Here is a 12,889-nt window from a genome sequence, read left to right on the forward strand (position 1 = left end):
GCAGGGCGAGACCCACTGGCCATGGGGGAACCAATATGCAAACACTGAAGCTGATCTTGCTTTTTCTCTTCTCTATTTGAGGGAAACGTTGTTCCATCCAGTTCCTGCATGAATTGTGTCTTTCTTGGTGACTTTGAACCATGGAGTGGGTTATCACCCTGGGACTCCTCTCCTGGAGGTGACAGTGGGTGTCACTTGCCTGATAGCTGTCATCAAGGAAATCTGGCTGTAGGAAGAGGGAACCCAGCCATGAGAATAGGATTCCAGAGGAAGATTTAAACCCTAGTTCCTAGAGCACTACCAGGTACCTAGTATGTAGATGAATGAAGGGAGGACTGAGAAGAAGAAAAAAATCAACCTTATCCAGCAACTTATGAGGATAAAAAACGGTGCTAGATCTGGACAATAAGGTTCTCAGCCAGAACCCAGGCACTATTCATAGAACAAGAACATGAGGTCCTGCTTGATGCTGAGCTACTCGAAATTCCTCATTAGAAATTAAATGGGCCCCAAACAACTATGTGAAACTGTGGCTGCCAGGCAACATCACAAGCCATGGCTCTCCATCAGGCCCAGGGCCGAGCTGCCTGCAGGAGACTGTTGAGATTGGGTTATTCGTGCTGCTCCGCCCAGCACGCACCCTCTCTCCTTGACTCCTTTCCAGAGTCTTCCTGTGCCTCCAGAGCATCCACCAGATCCTCAGACCTTTTATTCAAATGTCTCATCTCTCCACCTCCCCTGGTTTCTCCCTGAGGTCTTCTGCCACCAGCCCATCGGAGGGGCAGCTACCCTCCTCTCACACTCACCCAGAGTCCTTTCTTTCCACTTGTCACCACTGCTGCCCTTTCTCTTGTAACCAACGTCCTTCTTGGAAGCTATCGTACCCTCTTCCTTCCTCTAAATCCTGTCATCTCACAGTTTAAATCCTTTGATATCTTCTAATTTCTCTTAAGATAAAGACCAACACCCTTAACAAGGCCACGTGAGGCCCTGAGTGAGCTGGCCCTTGCCAACAGCGTCAGCTGAGCATGAATAAGTTCCCACGACGCACATGGATTTATGTGGTAGAGAGTTTATCTTTAACCTAAACAAACATGCTCCCTACTGCCAGGCATAGAGACCTCCACCTCAGATTCTTGAGCCTTACACTCACGCAACAAGCATTTATCAAGTGCATACCTGACACAGGACACTGAGGATATAGCAGTAGAAAAAAACAAAAAAAGCAGGTATGATCCTTGCCCCTCAAGGAGTTAAGACTCTAGCCCATTGGCTCTCAAACTTCAGTTTGCATCAGAATCACCCTGCGGGCTGCTTAAAACCCGGCCCCACCCCCAGAGTTTTCTGACTAAGTAGGTCTGGAGTGGGGCTGGAAGATTTGCATATTCCTAACAAGTTGATAGACTGATGCTATTGGTCCACAGCCCACACTTTGAGAACTCCTGCTCTAGGAAGGCATAAAGGTAAAACACAATTAATTACACAGTACTTTCTTTACTTACAGTATGTGCTGAGGAGAAGCATAGGGTATTATGGTCTAAGTTAGCCAAGGCTTCCTTGAGAAGTCATTGAGCTGAACCTTGGGAATGAACCAGAATGGGATGGATGAAAAAGGAGAGGGAGTAAGGTCATTCTAGGCAGAGGGCCTTTGTGAAGTTTTGATGCATTTGGAGAATTGAAAAAAGGCCTTGGTTGGAGGTCAGAACAAGAGTGAGAGCGTGCTCTCAGATGAAGTTGGACTCTTACCTTCCTTTACCAATCTGCTTAACAGGTGGTGTTTCCTGCGGGTCAACTAACAGAACACTTCTCAACTGAGGATGCGCATTGGAATCACCTGGGGAACTTATAAAACTGCTAATGCCTAGAAATTCTGATTTAATTGGTCTAGGTCGGGACCTGGATTTTGATAATTTTTAAAATCTGCCCAAGTGATGCTACTTCGCAGCCAGGGTTGAGAATCTAAGAAGATTGCAATTTCCATCTTTTGTATCCCTTCTCCAAAGGACTTAGGATTTCTTAGGATTTTCTTCTTTTCCAGTAGCTTGACATATTCTTGAATACGAATTCTTCACTCTTTAAGATATATCCCCTGGGATCCATTGTAAGATGAGAGAATGCAACACAAAATTCACTAGTAGTTTCTTAAGCAATCAACAAAGTAAAAATGGAAACAGGAGAGAAAAAGACTGATTTTAGTCAGCTGAGAATATCATTTGAAGTGTGGTCATTGGCTTTTAGGCCATAGAATTTCTGTTTGAGGTTGAAATTTTCCACAATTTAATCTTATTTCAAGTAAACGTTTTGTTGTTGCTCGTACTTGTAGTTATAAACATCTAGAGAGAAGGACTATGTCTTATAGAGTCAGATATTTCCCACATAACATAATTTTCAATGACCGAATAAAAAGTTAATGTAGAAGTGGTCATTATTTTATATTTCTATCCCCATTTACGTGTAGGCTCATGGTTTTTCCCCATTACACTTCTTTAAGGGAGACCAATATTATTCCACTCTCCCCTCACACTGTCACTGCAGCCAATGAACACTTATTAAGGGAAAGAAGAGAAGGAAGGAAGCCTGAGAGAATGGGAGCAGGGAGAGGAGAGAAAAAGCACCGAGAGCAAGGGTGACCTTAGGATCCTGCCCACATGGCAGGAAAGGAGAAGCAAGGGGGCCATCTGTGGGTGGAGTGTTGAGGCACGCCGCACACACTGCTTCATTTTATCCTCCCAAATACCCTGTATGATGGGTACTATTATTCTCATTTTGCCCACAAGGAGCCAAGACTGAGAGAGTTTAACGTCACACATTTTTTACTCCATGCTAGACACTGTGTTAAGTGCTTCCCATGAATTATTTTCTTAAACCCTTACAACTGCTTGAGTTGGGCACCACTATCCCCTTTTTACAAAGAAATCATTTTGGAGAGGCAAAATCACCTACCTGATCATACATACCTAATCAGGGGAGCAAGTGGGATTTGAACTCAGGCAGGACCTTCTCACTCCACTTCCAGGCTCTTCATACTGTGCTGCTCCACATGCAGAAGCTGGGAAGGATGTGGTTCTCTATGACCCAGGGTCCCTGGCGTTTTCAGTGATACCGCACTGCAGAGGAAGAATATGTTTGAAGTGTAGAAAAAGGAAGGTCAGTCAAGGAAGGACTTAAGGAGGAACAGGGGGAAGACTTCCCTGGTGGTCCAGTGGCTAAGACTCCACAATTCCAACGCAGAGGGTGCAGGTTCGATCCCTGGTCAGGAAACTAAGATTTCACATGCTGTGCAGAGCGGCCAAAACTAATAATAATAATAAAATAAAAAGCATTTGAAAATTAACCTATCTATGTGGACTGACAAAAATTTTTAAAAAGAAGCAACAGGGAAGATGAGACACTAGAAGACACTGGTTGACACTTATGAATGTTGTCTCCCTGGGACGACCTGTGTGGAGCTACATACCTGGCTCCGAGCAGAGGACAAAAGGGAGAAAAGTCACGACTTCTGTTCTTAAAGACTCAAGAGAGGATGTAAATGGATATTATGTGCATGAGAACACAAATGGAAAAGGGACACCGTGTAAATAACCCCAGTTAAAAATGCACATGTGCTAAGGGCACTGTGGAAACTGGACCAAGGACCTGGAACCAGGGAGTGTAAGCTGGGACCAGAGGTGGGTTGGTGGGAAAGAAGGGGTGAGCAGGAGAAATGCTTTGAAGGTGACTGTGTGAGGAGCAGAGGATGTGGACTTTGCCAGGGTGGGATGTGCTAGTCGACAATTTAGCCAAGATGTGGCAAAAGGTGAGGGCAGTGGGGTCACAGAGTTGAAAGGCTGGCAGACCTCGCTAGAGTCCTTAGAACTGTTGAGTGTTAATGAAGAGTCCTACTCAACAGGCCAACCAACCTTCTCCAACCAGAGTTGGAAAAGACCTTAGAGGTCATCCGGTCTGCTGCTACTCAAAGTGTGGTCCTCAGAGCCTGTTAAGGATGCAAACGCTCAGCGCCCTCCCACTCCTGAATTAGGATCTACGTTCTTGGGGGTTTTTTTGCGGTACACGGGCCTCTCACTGTTGTGGCCTCTCCCGTTGCAGAGCACAGGCTCCGGACGCGCAGGCTCAGCGGCCATGGTTCACGGGCCCAGCCGCTCCGCGGTATGTGGGATCTTCCCGGACCAGGGCACGAACCCATGTCCCCTGCATCGGCAGGCGGACTCTCAACCACTGCACCACCAGGGAAGCTCAGGATCTACGTTTTATCAAGATCCCCTGGTAATTGTACAAACATTGAAGTGTATGAAGCACTGAAGGAGAATTCATCAGGGATAACAGCTCTTGCCTCCTGTCAGTGTGCAAAAGAACTATGCCCAGAATGCTAAGGAACCAGAATTTCGTTGAAGAGGGAAGAGGCTTTTTCATGCATCTTGTTGTTTAATGCTTCCCTAACATTGCCTGGTACTGCTAGAATATTGAACTTCATGAGAGATGAAAGGTGAGCCCTAACCCGTGGAACAGTAAAAGATGCGGTTTAGCATCCTACAGGTCTAACGTCAGTGATTTCAGGATACTTCAGCCAGCTGATCCTGGTTGCTGCGACCCTATTATGAAGCACAAAACCCCTACAAAGGCCAGAGAGTAGAGGCCCCTGGGAAGAGTGGTCTGAGGAATGAGAAGGGAGCCCGGTGTGACGCAGGTGATCCAGAGAGCCAGACTTGCCTCCCAGGATCTTGGTGGTTGTTAAATATTTCAAGCTGGTGGTAGCTTGAAAGCAGCTGTGGTGGGAATCTTTATACCACAGAAATCAACAAATGCTAACAAATCCAGGCTTTCTTTCTTTCAGAGAGCCAGTTTAGCAGCACACCACTGTGGGAGAGTACAGGTGGGAGGAGAAAAAGTCCAGGAGTTAGTACATGTAAAGTGTGGAGGGAGAAATTCAGGGAAGAAGACAAGTGAACTCCTAGGAAATGATGCTACTAGAGGTCCCTCATTCCAAACTCCTGGTAGTAACTGGGATTCATCCACTAGCTGCACTTCTAAAAGTCCTTTACACAGGGCTGTCTCAAGAGTGGGAGTTCATTGAAGCTTTGAAGGAAGTGAAAAGGTGTGAACTAATGTGGAGAATCAAGTCATGAGCTGACCAGAGAAACATATAAAGATGGCTGGGCAGCTAATGCTCTATGTGGGTAAAATGTCCCGGTAAGTTTTCATCTGCTGCGGTATAAGCCCAGAGAAGGTGCATGGTGGGTTCATCTAGGATGGGGGCTTTTTGTCAAACACATGGATGTGTGTTTCATTCTTATTATGTTTGCATCCAAACCAGTCTTTTCTGGTGACTTAGATGTACCCCTTGTGCTCCTGATATTATCATTACTTCTGGTTAAAAAACAAGCTTCTGATAAAGAAGCGTGTCATTAGAATGCATCTCTCTCTCTCCTTTTAATTAAGTTGTCAAATGCATTTAATAAACCATATCCCCAAACATCTCTGCTTCAGCCAGGCCGCGTTCCTTAGTTTCCATTGAAAATGTCTTGAACTTTCCCACCTCTAAAGCTTTGCTTCTTCTGTGCCTCTTGTTTGAGATGCCACTCCCTTTCCTGTCCTCCTTGTCAACTCTACTCAAACCTCAAGACCGAACACTACCTCCTCCAGGAAGTCTTCCCTGATCACTCCAGCCTGTAGTAAACTCTTTCTCCATTCAACACTAACTGTCTGGACGATGTCCTTGGGGATTGTGTCTTCTATTTTTTCAAATGAATATCAGGAGGTATGGTCTATCTATTGCAGAGTTCCAACTATGCAGACTTATGACAGTCAACAGTTGCCTTCAGGAGGGCACTTGATAAAAATAATACACATTTTCTGCCTTCACAAATCTTCTCTCCACCGTCAAGTTCCTCAGTAGTCTTCTAAGCATGCCTCCCCTGTGCCAGTTATCATTCTTCTCTGTTTGTTGTTCTAAAACTAGACATTGTGACAATACCAGTGGCACCACTGCCCTTCCTTTCATCATACCAGCCAGCTCAAGCCGGCAAAAAAGGATCAACTGACTTTGGTTCCAATCTAAATCTTTGCTTTTAGATGATCAAATAACATAAACCTAATTTAAGTAAACAAGAATAATGCGTTTTTATAATACAATAGGCTTACCCTTACTGGGGCAAAGGAAAAAAAGAAATACCTTGATAATCCCAACTGAGTCTCTAATTAGCTAAACAGAAAGGAATATAGTTTTGAGAACTGGGAGAAGGGAGCAGGGCCAATATTCCCAAACCCCCTCCCTGGCACCCCCGTGGCTGCACAGTTAGGTAGTAGGGAGGCCTGATCATGTAGGCACCTTTCTTACAGGTACAGAGATTTTCCTTGAAGAGAGGATTTTTTTTTTGCCTCCTGGTGCCTTATGAAATACTAAGACTGGATCGTGTCACACATGGACATGACCAGATCTCTGGAAGAGCTAATTATAAACATGGTGTTTATTTTCTAGGCCTCGTGTCATCTGGTTTTCTTTTCATTTATATGAAATAGGAGACATCAGCTTTGAAGACTTGCTGACACTTTAATGAAAAGAACTTTGGTTGCTTTTTATTTCTGTTTCCATGCAGTCCCTAAATTGAATATCTCAAATTCACTTTGGAGGTGAGATTCACATCTTACTTTCTACTAGAGAAAATCCACAAATTAGCACAGGATAGGAATCTCTCCCTGACTCCGAAGGCAGGGCAGAGGGACAAGTCCAGTACAAGTCTCTGATACACTCATGATTTCCCCTCCTTTGTTTGGCCAAGGTTAAATTGTTCTATATTGTACTGACACAGTGTTATACATAAACACCCAGGTTACAAACCCCTTCCTTCCCTTCCCCCAATTTACACATACCCTAATTTTTTTTCAGAGCAACTCAACAGAATCTGGAGATAATTTATCACAGGATAAGAATTCTTTCTCAGTTCATTGCTCAGAAAATTTATAATCCTTTGGTGGTTTTTCAAGACCATCAAAGAAGTAAGTTGAAAATAAGTAAAAGCAAAGGCAACTAAATTCTTAAATAGTTTTTTTCACATTCAAATATCCTTAAGAGTCAAAATATAGAATAAAACTTCCTCCTTAAAACAGATAAAAATAACATTCTTAAAAACTGTTGTATTTTTCTTAGCTTCACTCAATCAAAACTATACCTCATTAGCAGGCTGTGAGGGAGATAATACACTATGGTTCCTGGACTTTGGAAGCCAACATTTCAAAAGAAGAAAACGGATAAGCACAAAGAAGTTATTAAAGACATCTGACTGAAGTGCTTGTGTTTATGACCTACAATAAACATAGAACAAGCAACCTGTATCCGTTAGAAGATGGGAGAGCAGGGGCTGGCTAGGGGTGACACACAGGAAGGAGTGTTGGGAATCAAGTTGGCTTGGCGTTGTGCTGGAAAGATCTTTTGAAAGGGAATGCCTACAGAGATTAGAAGAAAAGGAGAAATGATTTGGCAGGAAAGATTAGAGATAATACTTATGTAGATCTTCTTTAACTTATTGTACTAATGTTTTCTAGTTTTGTGTACAGAGGTCTTAAATATTTTTAATTGGCTTTAATCCTAGGTATTGATGTTTTCTGATGCTATCTTAAATGGCATATTTTATTTATTTAAAAAATTTTTTTTATTTAAGTATAATTGATTTACAATGTTGTGTTAATCTCTGCTGTGAAGCAAAGTGACTCAGTTATACACATATAAACATTCTTTCTTATATTCTTTTCCATTATGGTTTATCACAGGATATTGAATATAGTTCCCTGTGCTATACAGTAGGACCTTGTCATTTATTCATTCTATATATAATAGTTTGCATCTGCTATCCCCGAACTACCAATCCTTCCCTCCCCCACCTCCCTCCCCCTTGGCAACCACAGGTCTGTTTTCTATGTCTATGAGTCTGTTTATGTTTTGTAGACAGGTTCATTTGTGCTATATTTTAGATTCCACATGTAAGTGATATCATATGGCATTTGTCTTTCTCTTTCTGACTGACTTCACTTAGTATGATCATCTCTAGTTGCATCCATGTTGCTGCAGATGGCATCATTTCATTCTTTTTTATGGCTGAGTAGTATTCCATTGTATATATGTACCACATCTTCTTTATCCATTCATCTGTCAATGGACATTTACATTGTTTCCATGTTTTGGCTATTGTAAATAGTGTTGCAATGAACATTGGGGTGCGCATGTATCTTTTTGAATTATAGTTTTGTCCAGGTATATGCCCAGGAATGGGATTGCTGGATTGTATGGTAATCCGATTTTTAGTTTTCTGAGGAACCTCCACACTGTTTTCCATAATGGCTGGACCAATTTACATTCCCACCAACAGTGTAGGAGGGTTCCCTTTTCTCCACACCCTCTCCAGCATTTGTTATTTGTAGACTTTTTGATGATGGCCATTCTGACCTGTGTGAGGTGGTACTTCATTGCAGTTTTGATTTGCATTTCTCTAATAGTTAGTGATGTTGAGCATCTTTTCATGTGTGAAATGGCATATTTTAAATTTTTTAAAAAATTTGTTTATTGCTGGCATGTAGAGATAGAGTTGATTTTTGTATATTGTCCTTTAATTCACTGACTTTGTTATATTCATTTATTAAATTAGTTTGGCTATAAATCCTTTCATATTTTTTACACTCACTATTATTGCAGCTTTGTTTTTTCCTTTCCAATTCTTATACCTTTGACTCTATTTCTTGCCTTAGTGCACTGCTTAGGATCACTGGTATAATGTAGAATAGAAGTGATGCTACCAGGCATCTCTGTCCTCTTTACAGTCTCAGGGAACAAGACATAAATGTGCTGTCTGCTTTAGCTTTGATGTAGATACTCTTTATTAGACTAAGGGTTTTCTTCCTATTCTTTATTTACTAGGAGCTTTTATTATGAATGGGTGTTAACTTTTATCAAATGTGTATTCTGCATATATTGGATGGATCACGTGATTACTCCCGTCTTCTGTTAATGTGCTGAATTACACAAACTGATTTTTAACTGTTAAACCAACCTTGCATTCTTTTGTTCTCTGTGCTTTTTAGTTCTCTATCTTAAAGCTCGCGTTAATCCTTCCTTCAACTGTGTCAATCTGCTTCTAAGTTTATCCCAGTTATTATATTTATTATGTGCTTTAGTTTTACAATTTCATGTCTTTCTTTTTCATAGATTCCAATTCTTGAATGAAATTCTCCATTTTGCCATTTATTTTCTTGAACATATTAATCAGTTTTTAAAAAAATATACTTAACATTCATGTCAGATAACTTCAGTGTCTGGATCTCCTGATGGTCTCTTTCCATTGTCTATTTTTTTTTTTCTTGTGGGTTTTCGATTATTTGGTCTTGCCAAGTACTCTTTTATTACATACCAGACATTATGTATGAAAAACCGTAGAGATTATTTAAAGCTCTGTAGTATATCTTCCTCCAGAGGTTATTAACTTTTGATTTTGACAGATAGGGTAAAGGCCGGTCACTTTAAACTATCCTGGGACGGAGCTGACTCAAAGTCTGTTTACTGTCAGTCTGGCTTTACTCCTGAGGAATACCTCCCTGTGGGTCTTGGCTGAGGCCCGGACTTTTACCTGGGCCAGTCTTCCTTGGCACAGCCTATACTCCAACTCTGCCTCTCCCCGACCCCAGCCCACGGAGACTGTTTTCTCTGCTCAGTTCTTAGCTTCTGGCTGCCACCTTCTTCTCAGCTTCTGCTGTAGCTGCCATTCCCCACCCCTGACAAATTGGCAAAGGCCTCAAGGGGAAAAGCGGCAACAAATATCGGGCTACACTCTTTTTTTTTTTTTTTTTTTTTTTGCGGTACGCGGACCTCTCACTGCTGTGGCCTCTCCCGTTGCGGAGCACAGGCTCTGGACGCGCAGGCCCAGCGGCCACGGCTCACAGGCCCAGCTGCTCCGCGGCATGCGGGACACTCCCGGACCAGGGCACGAACCCGTGTCCCCTGCATCGGCAGGCGGACCCTCAACCACTGCGCCACCAGGGAAGCCCCCAGGCTACACTCTTTACTTCCCTTCTCTCTGATGATCTTGGCCCCTAAAGTCTTCCCTTCCTTGATAGTTCTTCAGTGCCGTCAAATAAATTTTTTTTTAATGCTTTATCCAACTTTCCTAGTTGTGTTGGATGGGAACATGCTAGTCCATCATAGCCAGTGTGGAGGTTTATATCATTCGCAATTAAGTGTTCATTGACAACACAGAATCAGAGGAATTTTTCAGGTGGGAATGGTTTTCTGTGAAATGTCACTGTGTCAATAAACCTTATGTTAAAAAGTCTTAACTCCTCGGCTGTTTAAATTGAGGAGGTACAACAGGGAGGTCAGAAATGTAGCTATACTTTCATTTTTTTTCTCTGAAATGAAATGATGTGCCTATTTTATCTGTTAAGTTGGGTTCTCAAGCGACCGTACATGGTAATGGTCTAGGGGTTTTTTTGTTTGTTTTTTTTGTTTGTTTGTTTATAGTTGTAGCTCGTGGACTGGAGATCACAGGCTCAGTAGCTTTGGCACATGGGCTTAGTTGCTCCACAGCATGTGGGATCTTCGGACCAGGGGTCGAACCCATGTCCCCTGCGTTGGTAGGTGGATTCTTAACCACTGCACCATCAGGGAAGTCCCGTAATGGTCTAGTTTTTAAATCAGATATTTCATGCATTATTTTCTTTGCACACTTATGAAAGCCTAAAGGAAAGACATATTATTTCTCAAACTATAGACCATTCTAGTTGAGCTGCTCCAACTAATATATTATAAATTCATAAGAAGTAGCATTGAGAGGAACACTAGAACAGTCTAAGACATAGGAGAATACAAAATATGTTCAATTTGAAGCATGGAACTCAGACTTCTGCCCCCAAGAGATTGTGATTCCACAGATTTGAAGTAGGAAATTTCCAGGTGATTCCTTTGCAGGTAATCTGAAGATATACTTTGAGAAACACTAGTTTGTAGATTTAACCCTAGTAATTCCCAAGGTTTACTGTTACTCAACTGTGTTATATTTGTTTCATGAAAACAAGAAACTGGTCTGAAGTTTTTGGAATTCCATGTACATTTAATTTTTAATGTGATTACTGTCCAAAATAGTATTCATTGCACTAGTATAGTGTAATACTTAAGTGTATGAGTTTGGGAATCAGATTGCCTAATGTTTCAAATTCTAATCCCGTCCTAAATAGCTGTGTGACTTTGGACAAGTAACCTAACTTCTCTGAACCCTGGTTGGGGATTAAATTGTTGAAATATATGCAATGCGTTTATCATTGATAAAAGCACTTTTAAAATACTAATTATTACAACAACCTTGTGAGTAGATGGCATAATTTTTCTTGCTTTCCTAGTGGGGAAATTTAAGTCTAGAAAATTTGAGTAAACTATTTAAGCTGAAGTAGTTACGGAGTGGTAGAGGCAGTGGTGAGGCTCAGGTCTTTATGAGCCTATTCATTGGCTCGTACTCTAAACTTCTTCCCACTATCCAATGTCCCCGACACCCACACCACCTGGTGGGTATAAATGTTATCTCAAGAAACATTTTCCCTAGCTCAGTGCCACTCGGAGTGTTTCTTCAGCATCAGTATCATGCAGGAGCATTTTAGAAATGCAAATACTCATGCCCCACCTCAGGCTTACTGAATCAGAAACTCTAGGGATGGGACCCAGCAATCTGAGGTTTACCAAGCTCTCTGGGTGATTCTGCTGTAAGTTTGAGAAGCACACAAGTAGATCAGTGGTTCTCATCTTTGGCTAGTCATTAGCATTACCTGAGGAGCTTCAAAAAAAAAAAGAAAGAAAAAAAACCCAGATGCCAGGTGCAACCAGAACAATTAAATCAAAATCTATGGAGGCAAGACCCAGCTATCAGCTCCCCAGGTGATTCTATGTTTGGACAAGATTGAGAACAACTGGCCTAGATTTTTGTCTGCTAGATAGCCCCTATCCACAAAACTGATAGTTCCTTTATCCCTTACATACTCCCGCCTTTTTTAGGTTCCCAGCAGTCCCTGGGGATATCTCGTAGATGCTCAGGGTAAAGTATGGACTATGCTCTCTGGCTACTGCCATGCCTAGTCTACCCTGGCCATCATTTGCACAGCCTGTGCCACTTGCTCCCAGCTGCCAACATCCCAGCCTCATAGATGCCTTGTCCCAGTGCTGCGTCTCAGGCTAAACACCATTCACTGCTCAGTGGTGGATCTGGACCAGAGCAGGAAACTGGCTTCCCACCCTCTAAAGTTCTGCTCTTTTATTGTGGGATGGCTCTCTTTGTTTGCAAAATAGACCTTTCAGTTCAAGGTGTTCACCTGCTCCTGGAGTAGCTCAGCTGGGATTTTTTTTTTTTTTTTTTTTTTTTTGCAGTACGCGGGCCTCTCACCGCTGTGGCCTCTCCCGTTGCGGAGCACAGGCTCCGGACGCGCAGGCTCAGCGGCCATGGCTCACGGGCCTAGCCGCTCTGCGGCATGTGGGATCCTCCTGGACTGGGGTACGAACCCACGTCCCCTGCATCGGCAGGCGGACTCTCAACCACTGCGCCGCCAGGGAAGCCCAGATGGGATGTTTTAAAGAGCTACCATGCTGTTAATCAGGAGCATCTCTCCTGTCCAATCTTCAGGTCCTATTGCTGAGCCTGCTCGTTGTGCCAGGTTCCACCTTAAGTAGGGATAAACCCTCTTTCTGGAGCTCCTCCATCACACTGCGGTTTGCCTGCTGTCACCAGCATCTTATTCATCAGACCTGCCCATGGATGTTGGAACCGCTTCAGCCTAAATGGCGCCTAACTGCACCTGCCATATCTATAAATTGGGCCAGGCAATATTCTTGCTATAAATATAGGGAATGAGATATATTTAGTGAGGC

This window comes from Monodon monoceros, unplaced genomic scaffold (assembly GCF_005190385.1).
Source record: "Monodon monoceros isolate NGI ecotype Baffin Bay Population unplaced genomic scaffold, NGI_Narwhal_1 Super_Scaffold_21, whole genome shotgun sequence".
Taxonomy (NCBI): Eukaryota; Metazoa; Chordata; class Mammalia; order Artiodactyla; family Monodontidae; genus Monodon; species Monodon monoceros.